This window comes from Triticum dicoccoides, chromosome 7A, assembly GCF_002162155.2.
Source record: "Triticum dicoccoides isolate Atlit2015 ecotype Zavitan chromosome 7A, WEW_v2.0, whole genome shotgun sequence".
Classification (NCBI taxonomy): Eukaryota; Viridiplantae; Streptophyta; class Magnoliopsida; order Poales; family Poaceae; genus Triticum; species Triticum dicoccoides.
In genome coordinates, this window is record NC_041392.1 from 74,589,448 (window position 1) to 74,605,043 (window position 15,596).

The 15,596-nt window shown below is 43.8% G+C and overlaps 1 pseudogene; it reads left to right on the forward strand.

Moving 5' to 3' along the window:
* The first annotated feature begins 2,239 nt into the window (after positions 1-2,239).
* LOC119333134 lies at positions 2,240-3,880 on the forward strand (annotated as a pseudogene).
* Positions 3,881-15,596: the final 11,716 nt, after the last annotated feature.

Below are 15,596 nucleotides of genomic sequence, written 5' to 3' on the forward strand. Positions count from 1 at the left end.
AATACCATCGTTCCTATAGCACATGTGCCCACGTCGTGCAAAAAAACTCATGATTTTATCGCGCTCTGAGTATTTAGTAATATTGACGCCGCATCGTTACCGCAGAACGTCTACTACTGTGTCATCGCCGTCCGTGAGGGGGGGCCACGCACCGGAGACGCGTCCCGCCTCTTCGGACATGCCACCATACCACCCCGCATGTATGAGGGCCCGGTGCGACGCTCCGGTGGCATTGCTACCCCCAGTGCCCCCGTCCCGCCTAACCCTGTAGCATTTGACCACGGGATCTAGCCCTTTGACTTTGCACGGACGGGCTTTGACCAGTGGACCTCCCCACCCGGTTGTGTTAGGTCAGCCCATAGGAACACTTTGGAGCAACATCCGGGCCAGACCCATAGCAAGATCCCCTCCGTGTAGACCCCACGGGTCCGTTTCACCCCTCCAGGTGCCGACGGCGGCGCCGTCCGTGAGGGGAGGCACACCCCGGACACGCGTGCCGGGCGTTTGCAACTGCCACAACACTTCCAGACTTGTGAGAGGCCGCCTACGCAAGATTTGGCGGCATGCTAGCCCCCGGAGGCCGCCGGCCACAGCCGTAGACGCGTGAAGGGCAATCCACGTAGAGGGAATTTTTCGGATACTTCTCCATCACCAAAAATTATGAAAAAATACCATCATTCCTATAGCACATGTGCCCACGTCGTGCAAAAAAACTCATGATTTTATCGCGCTTCGAGTATTTAGTAATATTGACACCGCATCGTTACCGCAGAACGTCTACTACCGTGTCATCGCCGTCCGTGAGGGGGGGGGGCACGCACCGGTGACGCGTCCCGCTTCTTCGGACATGCCACCACACCACCCCGCATGTATGAGGGCCCGGTGCGATGCTCCGGTGGCATTGCTACCCCCCAGTGCCCCCGTCCCGCCTAACCCTGTAGCGTTTGACCACGGGATCTAGCCCTTTGACATTGCACGGACGGGCTTTGACCAGTGGACCTCCCCACCTGGTTGTGTTAGGTCAGCCCATAGGAACACTTTGGAGCAACATCCGGGCCAGATGTTGCCGTGGGCCTATGGGCTGACCTTACACAACCGGGTGGGTACGTCTACTGCTCAAAGCCTGTCCGTGCAAAGTCAAAGGGGTAGATCCCGTGGTCAAACGCTACAGGGTTAGGCGGGATGGGGGCCCTAGGGGGTAGCAATGCCACCGGAGCGTCGCACCGGGACCTCATACAAGCCGCGTGCCGTGTGCCTACGCCTGCCACCATGCTTATATAACCGTAGGAGGGCCACCGCAACACCTGGCGGCATTGCTACCCCCCAGGTACCCCGTCCCGTCTAACCCTGACACAGACGACTGCCGGGTCTATCCCTTTGACTTTCGCTGGACGTAGTTTGACCGGTGGATCTTTTCACCTTTTTGTCATAGCCCAGCCATAGCTACACCCCCCAACACAGTCCCGACACAACCCACCACAAGATTCCCTCTGCGTCGGCCGGACGTGGCCGTTTCCCCCCTCCGAGGAACGGCGGCATCGACGCCCATGAGGGGGGAGGGGGCACACCCCGAAGTCGCGTGCCTGCGCCTGCCACCACGTTTCCACAACCGTAGGAGGGCCCACCGCAACACCTGGCGGCATTGCTACCCCCCCACAGGTACCCGGCCCGTCCCGTCTAACCTCTCCGTGACACGACGGAAGAAGGCCCGTGTGGGGGGCAATCGATATATGTTTTCTTTATATTTAAGTTAATGAAATTAGTATTGGAAAAAAATAAAAAATAATAAGAGAAAATACAAAAAATATAAAAATATTATTAGAAATCTATGCCTACGGCAAAGCTGTCGGCATAGCTACGGCCACGGAACGGTAGAGCCTTGGATCTATGACGTGGCATTGGGTGGGGATCAATGACGTGGCAAAAACCATGGGCCAAGCCTATGTCGACGGCCTAGCCGTCGGCATAGAAATGCCACCCCACGGGACCGGCGAACGACGCGGATCGATTACGTGGCGGCGCGGTGGATCGATGACGTCGGCATAGCTATGCCGACGGCTAGGCCGTCGGCGTAGCTATGCCGACGGCCACCGTTAGCCCGTCGGCGTAGCCTGACGCCATCAAACTGCCGTCGCCGCCTGGGTAGACGGGCCCACGTGATATGCCGATGGCCTGCTCTGTCGGTATATTAGGAGAAACACCGACGGCTTATCTATGCCAACGGCCCCTGCCGGCATAGATGGCTATACGCCAACGGCCTTTCTACGCCGACGGCTGTAGTTGGGCCGTCGGGGTATGCCCATATATGCCGACGGGGGCCGTCGGCATAGATACGACCATCGGCAAAACAAGTTTTTCTGGTAGTGTATCAACCAATGGATAATGGAGTTTAATTGTTAAACAATAGCAATTTTGTCTCATGCAAGAGCCTGGCTACTACTCCAAGGAACCGCACCACGCGAGCGTTCGCAACTGCCACGTTCGGGTTGTGCTTGGCTCTTTGCCTCTTCGAGAAGATGAACAATGATGTTACTCCTACTTCTACAGTATCGAATCCACTGCTGCATGTCCGTCCACCTCGTGCGGGAGGGATAGCGTGTAGCGAAAGCTTCTACTTACTGCTCCTGCCTTTGCGTCTATGACAGGTGGCCCCAACAGGTGGTTGGTCCTCCTGTCATGCAGCCAAAGGCAGGTGCAGTTAAGGCACCAAAGCTTAGTCCGCGAGGGAGAGGGTGTTGTAGTAATCAAATTTCTCGGTCTTGTACGAGTTGACGCGACACATCAAAGCACTGCACTCGATGGGATACTTCGTATGTAGGAGTAGACATATTCTGCTTCATATGTCACTACTAGGGAAAACCTTATACACAGAAGTTTATCAGTAGCGAGGTTTAAAAATGGGTGCTACTGCTAATTAGTAGTAGCGAGGGGTATAAAAACCGCGCTACTAATAAGTTGATAGTAGTAGCAAGGGGTATAAACCCGCGCTGCTACTGAATGGTCTCCAACAATGTCCCCGGGATAGGCCATAGTAGTAGCGAGGGGTATAAAATCGGCGCTATTACTAAATAAGTAGTAGTAGCGCAGGTAAGACCCCACGCTACTACTAAGCGTGTCCTCCCCGGCCCGATCCATCCCACCCCACCAACCGTCGTCCCACTCCACCCACCCCCGTCTAAAAAAATCCACCTCCGATCTAGATCCCCTCCTCCTCCTCCCGCGGCCGCAGGGCGCGCCAGTCGCCCTTCTTCCGCGACCTCGCCTCCTCCGTCCCCCATGGAGCAGCAGAGGAGGGAGACCAGGTGCCCAGATCTGCCCTTCTCCGGCCTGCGCCAACACCGGCCATGGTGCAACCCAGCAGGTGAGGAGGGAGACCAGGAGTGAGGGGGTGACGGCCATGGGCGGCTACAACGCGTTCCTGGCGACCACGCTGCCGCCGGAGCACCGCATCTACGACCCGGATGTGGAGTCGCTGTAGTCGGGCATGACCACGTTCCTCACGGCGTTCCCCCAGGGCTTCGCCATCGAGGTGCTGGACGTGTACAGCGGCCCGCCCATGGATGTCTTCAAGTTCCGGCTGGGGCTACATGGAGGGCCCGTTCAAGGGCCACCCTCCGCACGGCCGCCGCGTTGAGTTCTTCGATGTCCGTGTCTTCCACGTAAGTTCATTTGACAGTAATTAATGGTGTATTATTGGTTTTGTTCAAAGATAAGTGACCTGCAACCCTGTGATGATATATAGGTCGATGAAGACACCAAGGTGGAGAAGGCAGAGTTCTTCTACGAGCGTGGAAACTTCCTCACAAACTTCTTGTCTGCGCCTGCTACTTCTGCTTCTGCTGCGTCGGCTTAAGGTTGCCCTGTGATGAGAGGAGACTGAAGCGTGCCAGAATCGACGAAACGTGCTTGTCACTAGCTAGTATTGTCTTCAGTCTCTCTCTCAGGAGGGCGCCGCCCTTCCTCTGCTCCCTGTCCAAGCAAGCGAGCTCTGGATCCACCCCCACAACCACGACATCGGCACCGGCACCGAAGGCCGTGGAGATGCAGCTCCGTCACGCAGTCGTCAAGCCAAGGTACTCACTGCCCTCTTCCTTTCGCTTCCCTCATGGGTCATCAAATTTGCTTGCTACAAAAACATTAGAGAGGACAAGTCAATAAAACTGAACCTTTCTTCAGAGACGAGATGGGAGGAGAAAAGTTTAATATTTTCATGTGATTGGAGACAGTAGGAAAATTTGACACTTGCGGAAATGCCAAGCTGATTAGGCATAGGAACCCAATCCATTCTGATTAGGGAGAGCCACTAGTAATTGCAGCAGACTTGACTTTGCACTCGTACGTTCAGACGAATGAATATATGCATCACTCTTTGTTTGGCATGCCAAAACTAAGACGTGCAGATTCATCCATTTCTAAGCATCACCAATCTTGATCAGTTCCTAATGTAGATTTGGAGTTGGACGCAGTAGAAACAACACACACAACTTGACTTGATTCAGTCGGTTCATTTTACCGTTGTAGGTGTATCATGTCCCTTACTTCCTAAAGTTGGATCATCACCGATAGTGTATAATTTTTTTGTTCGATTTGGATGCAGCAGTAGCGCTCCGTGGGGGGCATCAACATCAGCCTCGACGGTTCGGTCATCTACTCCTACCACCACGACTCCCCGCAAAAGGTCAATCTCTCTCTCTATCTCTCAGCTGTGAACTAGTTCCTAATACTGTTCATATTAAGAATCCAATCCATCCTGGGGAGAGCCCGCTGTAGGTACTACAGCACACCTTCTTGATGGATATCAACCTGCCTGTTTTGAAAACATAGATAGTAGGTGACACTAGTAACTCAGCAAACTTGACTTTGCACTTGTACGCAGAGACAAATGAATCTACATCATTCATTGTTTGGCATGTCAAAACTGAGACATGTAGATTCATTTGCAAGCATCACTGATGCAGATCGGTTCCTTCTCTGTTTGTTGGAAACTGAGCTTTGTTCTCTGTTTGGTTGGTGCAGTGATGATCGAGCAACTTTGGCAAGCACCAGGCCAACTGGAAGGCAGGCCCTATCAGAGCCAAGAGCATGCCGAAGAAGGCGGCGGCGTATGTATGATGCTTGCTTCTTCTAATCTGCCGTCTTATGTCATGCCTGTAGTGTATGGTGGCTGTATATATATGGTGATGATTTTATTTGTTTCTTCCATTTGGATGCAACAGGTGTGGTCCATGGATGTTAGAATGAGGAACTGTATGATAGTAGATACGGCAACAGTGTAATAGTATAATCAGGAAAACGACATTTCCATCACTATTGTGTTTTCTTGAACTGTATGCATAAAATGGAATTTGTTGATTTTATTTTTAATTCCTAATTTGTTAGTAATCAAATTTCTCGGTCTTGTACGAGTTGATGCGACACATCAAAGCACTGCGTGGGGACAAATACACGCTACAGGTATTTAGGATACTAGTAGCGTTGGTATTATAAACGCGCTACTACTATTTCATTAGTAGTAGCGTGGGTTCATAATAGTAGTAGCGTGGGTGGAAACGCACTACTACTAACTTTGTTAGTAATAGCGCGGGTTCAACCCACGCTATTACTAACTATTAGCTGTAGCGCGATACTAGTAGCGCGGGTACCCATGCTGCTAGTAGCCATTTTACCCACGCTGCTAGTAGCCTTTTCCCTAGTAGTGTGTAGTCACTTGTTGCAATCTCTAAAAAGACTTATATTTGGAAATGGAGGGAGTACAACGCATGCATGCATGCCGTGACTTTCCTTTTGATACTTGCATGTGTTGATTTGATGCACCTTGCCAAATTTTTACTATAAATTTAACTAACCAAATTTTCATGCATGTCACAAAAAATTACTGGGCTGTTTGGATTATGACTATGTTTGTCTTAAGTTGCCACATTATTTTTCCCACATTTGCCACACTTGCCTAACCTGAGTTGCTCAAATTGTTAGACACACTTTGGCTTGCCTAAGGGAATCTTGCCACAATTTTTGTGTCTATGACATGTGGGGTTCACTGCTAATAAAAAAATTCTTGTCTTAGGTGTGGCTAATAAAAAAGACTTATATTTAGGAACTAAGGGAGTAGAAAATATAAATAATAATGCATGTTGGGGCAACCCACTGATACGTCCATTTTGCATCATGCTTTTATATCGATATTTATTGCATTATGGACTGCTATTTCACTTTATGTCATAATACTTATGGCTATTCTCTCTTATTTTACAAGGTTTACATAAGGAGGGAGAATGCCGGCAGCTGAAATTCTGGGCTGGAAAAGGAGCAAATATTAGAGACCTATTCTGCGCAACTCCAAAAGTCCTGAAACTCCACGAAACATCTTAAAACAAATAAAGAAAAATCCTCACCAAAGATGAAGGCCAGGGGGCCAACACCCTGCTCATGAGGGTGGGGGGCGCCCCCCAAGGCGCGCCCCCTACCTCGTGGGCCCCCTGGTGGCTCTCTGACGTCCATCTTCTCCTATATGAAGTCTTTCGATGAGAAAAAATAAGAAGGAACTTTTCGGGACGAGACTCCGCCGCCACGAGGTGGAGCCTTAGCGGATCCAATCTAGAGCTCCGGTAGAGCTGTTCTGCCGGGGATACTTCCCTCCGGGAGGGGGAAATCATCACCATCGTCATCACCAACGCTCCTCTCATCGGGAGAGGGCAATCTCCATCAACATCTTCACCAGCACCATCTCATGTCCAAACCCTAGTTCATCTCTTGTATCCAATTCTAGTCTCAAAGCCCGGGATTGGTGCTAGTAGGTTGCTAGTATTGTTGATTACTGCTTGTAGTTGATGCTAGTTGGTTTAATTGGTGGAAGATCATATGTTCAGATCCTATATGCATATTATTACCCCTCTGATTATGAACATGAATATGCTTTGTGAGTAGTTATGTTTGTTCCTGAGGACAAGGGAGAAGTCTTGCTATTAGTAGTCATGTGAACTTGGTATTCGACTGATATTTTGATAAGATGTATGTTGTCTAGCCTCTAGTGGTGTTATGTGAACGTCGACTACATAACACTTCACCATTATTTGGGCCTAGAGGAAGGCATTGGGAAGTAATAAGTAGATGATGGGTTTCTAGAGTGACAGAAGCTTAAACCCTAGTTTATGTGTTGCTTCGTAAGGGGCTGATTTGGATCCATATGTTTCACGCTATGGTTAGGTTTACCTTAATACTTTTGTTGTAGTTGCGGATGCTTGCAATAGAGGTTAATAATAAGTGGGATGCTTGTTCAAGTAAGAACAACACCCAAGCACCGGTCCACCCACATATCAAACTATCAAAGTATCGAACGCGAATCATATGAACGTGATGAAAACTAGCTCGACGATATTCCCATGTGTCCTCGAGAGTGCTTTTTCTATTATAAGAGTTTGTTCCGGCTTGTCCTTTGCTACAAAAAGGATTGGGCCACCTTGCTGCACTTTATTTACTTTTGTTACTTGTTGCTCATTACAATTTATCTTATCACAAAACTATCTGTTACCACTTATTTCAGTACTTGCAGAGAATACCTTGCTGAAAACCGCTTATCATTTCCTTCTGCTCCTCGTTGGGTTCGATACTCTTACTTATTGAAAGGACTACGATAGATCCCCTATACTCGTGGGTCATCAAGACTCTTTTCTGGCGCCGTTGCCGGGGAGTGTAGCGCCTTTGGTAGTGGAATTTGGTAAGGAAAAATTTATATAGTGTGCTAAAATTTACTGTCACTTGCTACTATGGAAAGTAATTCTCTGAGGGGCTTGTTCGGGGTATCTTCACCCCGTCCAGTATAGCAAAGAGTTGCTCCTCAACCTACTGAACCTATTGAAAATGAAACTCCTTTTGAATTTCCTTCGGGTATGATGGAAAAACTGCTAGCTAACCCTTTCACAGGAGATGGAACGAAGCATCCTGATGAGCACTTAATATATGTGGATGAAGTTTGTGGATTATTTAAGCTTGCAGGTATACCCGATGATATTGCTAAGAATAAGGTCTTCCCTTTATCTTTGAAGGGAGATGCATTGATATGGTGTAGGCTATGTGATGATATGAGATCATGGGACTATAAAAGATTGAAGTTGGAATTTCATCAAAAGTATTACCCTATGCATCTTGTTCATCGTGATCGCAATTATATATATAATTTTTGGCCTCGCGAAGGAGAAAGCATCGCTCAAGCTTGGGGGAGGCTTAAATCAATGTTATATTCATGCCCCAATCATGAGCTCTCGAGAGAAGTAATTATGCAAAGTTTTTATGCTCGACTTTCTCATAATAATCAAATCATGCTCGATACTTCTTATGCTGGCTCTTTTATGATGAAGACTATTGAATTCAGATGGAATTTATTGGATAGAATTAAACGCAACTCTGAAGATTGGGACCTCGACGAAGGTAAGGAGTCAGGTATGACACCTAAGTTTGATTGTGTTAATTCTTTTATGGACACCGATATTTTACGTAAGTTTAGCACTAAATATGGACTTGACTCTGAGATAGTAGCTTCTTTATGTGAATCTTTTGCTACTTATGTTGATCTCCCTAAGGAGAAGTGGTTTAAATATCATCCTTCCATAGAAGTAAAAGTAGCTGCACCTATTAAAGTTGAAGAAAAGACTATCACTTATAATGATCCTATTGTTCCTACTTCTTATGTTGAGAAACCACCTTTCCCTGTTAGAGTAAAGGATCATGCTAAAGATTCAACTGTTGTTCGTAAAAGCAATATTAGAACTTATACACCTCCTGAGCAAGTTAAAGTAGAACCTAATATTGCTATCATTAAAGATCTCCTGTCTAATAATATAGATGGGCATGTTATTCAGTTCGAAGGTGAAACTGCTATAATTGCTAAACCTTGTGATAAAGATAAACATAGACCTGTGGTAGGTGTGCCTGTTATTTCTGTTAAAATAGGAGAACATTGTTATCATGGCTTATGTGATATGGGTGCTAGTGCTAGTGCAATACCTATTGACTTATACAAAGAAATTATGCATGATATTGCACCTGTTGAGTTAGAAGAAATTGATTTACTATTAAACTTTCTAATAGAGTTACTATTTCACCAATGGGAGTTGTTAGAGATGTTGAAGTCTTGTGTGGGAAAACTAAATATCCTGCTGATTTTCTTGTTCTTGGTTCCCCACAAGATAGCTTTTGTCCCATTATATTTGGTAGACCCTTCTTAAATACTGTCAATGCTACCATAGATTGCACAAAGAATGTTGTTACTGTTGGCTTGGATGATATGGTTCATGAGTTTAATTTCTCTAAATTTAGTAAACAACATCGTGAGGAAGAATTACCTAGTAAGGATGAAATTATTGGTCTTGCTTCTATTGCCGTACCTCCTAGTGATCCTTTAGAACACTATTTGCTAGACCATGAGAATGATATGTTCATGAATGAAAGAAGGGAAATAGATGAAGTATTCTTTAAACAGGAACCTATTCTGCAACACAACTTGCCTATTGAAATTTTAGGGGATCCTCCTCCACCCAAGGGTGATCCCATGTTTGAGCTTAAACCTTTGCCTGATAATCTTAAATATGCTTATCTTGATGAAAAGAAGATATATCCTGTTATTATTAGTGCTAACCTTTCAGAGCATGAAGAAGAAAGATTATTGAAAACTCTAAAGAAGCATCGTGCTGCTATTGGATTTACTCTTGATGATCTTAAGGGCATTAGTCCCACTCTATGTCAACATAAAATAAATTTGGAAGCAGATGCCAAACCAGTTCGTGATCCTCAACGATGTCTAAATCCTAAAATGAAAGAAGTGGTAAGAAAAGAAATACTCAAGCTTCTGGATGCATGTATAATCTATCCCGTTGCTGATAGTGAGTGGGTAAGTCCTGTCCATTGTGTCCCTAAGAAGGGAGGTATTACTGTTGTTCATAATGATAAAGATGAATTGATTCCACAAAGAATTATCACAGGTTATAGGATCGTAATTGATTTCCGCAAATTAAATAAGCTACTAAGAAAGATCATTACCCCTTACCTTTTATTGATCAAATGCTAGAAAGATTATGCAAACATACACACTATTGCTTTCTAGATGGTTATTCTGGTTTCTCTCAAATACCTGTGTCGGCTAGAGATCAATCAAAGACTACTTTTACATGCCCTTTTGGTACTTTTGCTTATAGACGTATGCCTTTTGGTTTATGTAATGCACATGCTACCTTTCAAAGATGCATGATGGCTATATTCTCTGACTTTTTTGAAAAGATTTGTGAGGTTTTCATGGACCATTTTTCTGTCTATGGTTCCTCTTTTGATGATTGCTTGAGCAATCTTGATCGAGTTTTGCAGAGATGTGAAGAAACTAATCTTGTCTTGAATTGGGAAAAGTGCCACTTTATGGTTAATGAAGGTATTGTCTTGGGGCATAAAATTTCTGAAAGAGGTATTGAAGTTGATAAAGCCAAGGTCAATGCTATTGAAAAGATGCCATGTCCCAAGGACATCAAAGGTATAAGAAGTTTCCTTGGTCACGCCGGATTTTACAGGAGGTTCATTAAGGACTTCTCAAAAATTTCTCGGCCTCTGACTAATTTATTGCAAAAAGATATACCATTTGTCTTTGATGATGATTGTGTAGAAGCATTTGAAATACTTAAGAAAGCATTAGTCTCTGCACCTGTTGTTCAGCCACCTGATTGGAATTTACCCTTTGGAATTATGTGTGATGCTAGTGATTATGCTGTAGGTGCTATTCTAGGGCAAAGAGTTGATAAGAAATTAAATGTTATTCATTATGCTAGTAAGACTCTAGACAATGCTCAAAGAAATTATGCTACTACTGAAAAAGAGCTTTTAGCAGTTGTATTTGCTTGTGATAAGTTCAGATCTTATATTGTTGATTCTAAAGTAACTATTCAAACTGATCATGCTGCTATTAAATATCTTATGGAAAAGAAAGATGCTAAACCTAGACTTATTAGATGGGTTCTCTTGCTACAAGAATTTGATTTGCATATTGTTGATAGAAAGGGAGCTGAGAACCCCGTTGCAGACAACTTGTCTAGGTTAGAAAATATTCTTGATGACCCACTACCTATTAATGATAGCTTTCCCGATGAACAATTAAATTTTATAAGTACCTCTCATAGTACTCCTTGGTATGCTGATTATGCTAATTATGTTGTTGCTAAATTTATACCACCTAGCTTCACATACCAACAAAAGAAAATGTTTTTCTATGACTTGAGACATTACTTTTGGGATGACCCACATCTTTATAAAGGAGTAGATGGTGTTATTAGACGTTGTGTACCTAAGCATGAATAGGAACAGATCCTACGCAAGTGTCATTCCGAGGCTTATGGAGGACACCACGCTGGAGATAGAACTGCACATAAGGTATTGTAATCTGGTTTTTATTGGCCTACTCTCTTCAAGGATGCCCGTAAGTTTGTCTTGTCTTGTGATGAATGCCAAAGAATTGGTAATATTAGTAGACGTCAAGAAATGCCTATGAATTATTCTTTTGTTATTGAAACATTTGATGTTTGGGGCTTTGATTATATGGGACCTTTTCCTGCCTCTAATGGATACACACATATTTTAGTTGCTGTTGATTACGTTACTAAGTGGGTAGAAGCTATTCCAACTAGTAGTGCTGATCATAATACTTCTATTAAAATGCTTAAGGAAGTTATTTTCCCGAGGTTTGGAGTCCCTAGATATTTAATGACTGATGGTGGTTCACACTTTATTCATGGTGCTTTCCGTAAAATGCTTGCTAAATATGATGTTAATCATAGAATTGCATCTCCTTATCACCCACAGTCTAGTGGTCAAGTAGAGTTGAGCAATAGAGAGCTCAAATTAATTTTGCAAAAGACTGTTAATAGGTCTAGAAAGAATTGGTCCAAGAAACTTGATGATGCATTATGGGCTTATAGAACTGCATACAAAAATCCTATGGGTATGTCTCCGTATAAAATGGTTTATGGAAAAGCATGTCACTTACCTCTTGAACTAGAACATAAGGCGTATTGGGCTATTAAAGAGCTCAACTATAATTTTAAACTTGCCGGTGAGAAGAGGTTATTTGATATTAGCTCACTTGATGAATGGAGAACCCAAGCTTATGAAAATGCCAAGTTGTTTAAAGAAAAAGTTAAAAGATGGCATGACAAAAGGATACAAAAGCGTGATTTTAATGTAGGTGATTATGTATTGCTATAAAACTGTCGTTTAAGATTTTTTGCAGGAAAACTTCTCTCTAAATGGGAAGGTCCCGACGTTATCGAAGAGGTATATCGTTCTGGTGCCATAAAAATCAACAACTTCGAGGGCACAAATCCGAAGGTGGTAAACGGTCAAAGAATCAAACATTATATCTCAGGTAATCCCATAAATGTTGAAACCAATATTATTGAAATCGTAACCCCGGAGGAATACATAAGGGACACTTTCTGGAACGTTTCAGACTCCAAAAAGGAATATGTATGTGGTTCGGTAAGTAAACCGACTCCAAAACAATTTTTAGGGCAATATTTCTCCGTTTTGGAATATTTAGAAAAATAGAAAAATAAGTAGCAGTCTGGGAAGGACACGAGGGCCCCACGAGGGTGGTGGGCGCGCCCCCTACCTCGTGAGTGCCTTGTGTGCCTTCCGGACTCCATTTTCTTGCACGATACATATTTTGGTCGGTAAAAATTCATTATATATTCCCCCGAAGGTTTTGACTCCCGTATCACGCAAATATCCTCTGTTTTCGTTTCGAGCTGTCCTGTTGTAGATTAAATCAACATGTCTTCCCAGGAGTCAGAAGGAGAAAGCTATGTGGACGATTACTTAGAAAATCCAAAGGTCTATGGAGATGTGGAACACGATGGATGGACCACGGAGGAAGAAGAGGACTATGAACCCAAGTGGAAGGAGGAGACAAGCTCAGATGAAGATGAAGCACCATTACCTCAACTTGGGGACATGCACGTGGAGTTCAAAAAGTCATGTCTCCCTGATAGGGTAAAGAAACCCAAGTTCAAGTTTATCCCTTTTCGTCTCTTGCAGGAAAATAAGCAGGACCTATGCAAAATGCCGTCCTCAAGCGCAAATTAAGGGAGAAGCCTAAGCCATCAACTAAGCCAGCATCACCTCCACCTTCTTCACCAACCAAGGAGATATAATCACATGGGTATGGGCACTCCCCTTGGCAACTGCCAAGCTTGGGGGAGGTGCCCCGGTATCGTATCACAATCACAACTCCTATCCTTATCGGTTTTTTTCTTAGTTCGATCCTATTAGTAGTATCTTGATCTAGTAGAATAAATTTTATGGCATGATCTAGTTTTGAGTTTTGCTTTATGATCTCTCTTTGTAATCGAGTCCATGAGCTATATATAATAAAGATTAGTGTTGAGTCAAGGGCTTGATTATTTTGCCATGATCTTGGGTGAATAAAAGAAAGAAGAAAAGAATAAAAAGAAACAAAAAGTTCATATTGATCTGATTGAGAGTAATGACTTCACATAGAAAGAGTATGATGATTAAAAGTTGTTGGGAGTTGGCACACATAGCTTTGGTCACTGTTGCAATTAATAGGAAGTAATAAGGAAAGAGAGGTTTTCACATATAGATATATTATCATTGACATCTTTTATGATTGGGAGCACTCATTAACAAAAGACATGCTAAAGGGTTGATGTTGGACAAGGAAGACAACGTAATGAGTTATGTCTTTCTTATATCTGAGATAAAGTATGTTGTCATGGATCCTCTAACTTGTTGAGCTTGCCTTTCCCCCTCATGCTAGCCAAATTCTCAGCACCAAGTAGAAATACTACTTGTGCTTCCAAATACCCTTAAACCAGTTTTGCCATGAGAGTCCACCATATCTACCTATGGATTGTGTAAGATCCTTCAAGTAAGTTGTCATCGGTGCAAAGCAATAAAAATTGCTCTAAATATGTATGATTGATTAGTGTGGGAGAAATAAGCTTTATACGATCTTGTGATGTGGAAGTAATAAAAGCGATGGACTGCATAATAAAGGTTCATATCACAAGGGGCAATATAAAGTGATGTTCTTTCGCATTGAGATTTTATGCATCCAACCATAAAAGCGCATGGCAACCTCTGCTTCCCTCTGCGAAGGGCATATCCTTTATTATTATCTTCTACCTTATGCAAGAGTCATGGTGATCTTCACCTTTTCTTTTTCATTTTATCCTTTGGAAAGCTCAGCATGTTGGAAAGAACATGATATATATATCTAATTGGGTGTAGGGGATCATGAACCATTATTTTTGACATTACCCTTGAGGTAAAAGGTTGTGGGGCAAAACTATAATCCCCTATCTTTCTCTGTGTCTGATTAAAACTCCATAACCACAAGTATTGCGTGAGTGTTAGCAATTATGGAGGACTAAATGATAGTTGAGTATGTGGACTTGCTTTTTAGCTCTGACATAGACTCTTTCCGATGTTATGATAAATTGCAATTGCTTCAATGACTCAGATTATAGTTGTCGGAGCCCAATAAGGTTTATGATTTATACTTTTGCATTGTGAGTAGATCATCACTTGAACATAAGTAATCATATGAAAAAATCTATATATGTTGCTGTTATGAGAATAATCATGATGCCTTCATGTGCGTATTTTATTTTTATCGACGCCTCTACCTCTAAACATGAGGACATATTTATTGTTATCGGCTTTTCGCTTGAGGACAAGCGAGGTCTAAGCTTGGGGGAGTTGATACGTCCATTTTGCATCATGCTTTTATATCGATATTTATTGCATTATGGACTATTATTTCACTTTATGTCACAATACTTATGGCTATTCTCTCTTATTTTACAAGGTTTACATAAGGAGGGAGAATGCCGGCAGCTGAAATTCTGGGCTGGAAAAGGAGCAAATATTAGAGACCTATTCTGTGCAACTCCAAAATCCTGAAACTCCACAGAACATCTTAAAATAAATAAAGAAAAATCCTCGCCAAAGATGAAGGCCAGGGGGCCCACACCCTGCTCACGAGGGTGGGGGGCGCCCCCCCTAGGGCGCACCCCCCTACCTTGTGGGCCCCCTGGTGGCTCTCCGACGTCCATCTTCTCCTATATGAAGTCTTTCGATGAGAAAAAAATAGCAAGGAACTTTTCGGGACGAGACTCCGCCGCCACGAGGAGGAACCTTGGCGGAACCAATCTAGAGCTCCGGCAGAGCTGTTCTGCCAGGGATACTTCCCTCTGGGAGGGGGAAATCATCACCATCGTCATCACCAACGCTCCTCTCATCGGGAGAGGGCAATCTCCATCAACATCTTCACCAGCACCATCTCATCTCCAAACCCTAGGTCATCTCTTGTATCCAATTCTTGTCTCAAAGTCCGGGATTGGTGCTAGTAGGTTGCTAGTAGTGTTGATTACTCCTTGTAGTTGATGCTAGTTGGTTTATTTGGTGGAAGATCATATGTTCAGATCCTATATGCGTATTATTACCCCTCTTTGTGAGTAATTACGTTTGTTCCTGAGGACAAGGGAGAAGTCTTGCTATTAGTAGTCATGTGAATTTGGTACTCGTTTGATATTTTGATAAGA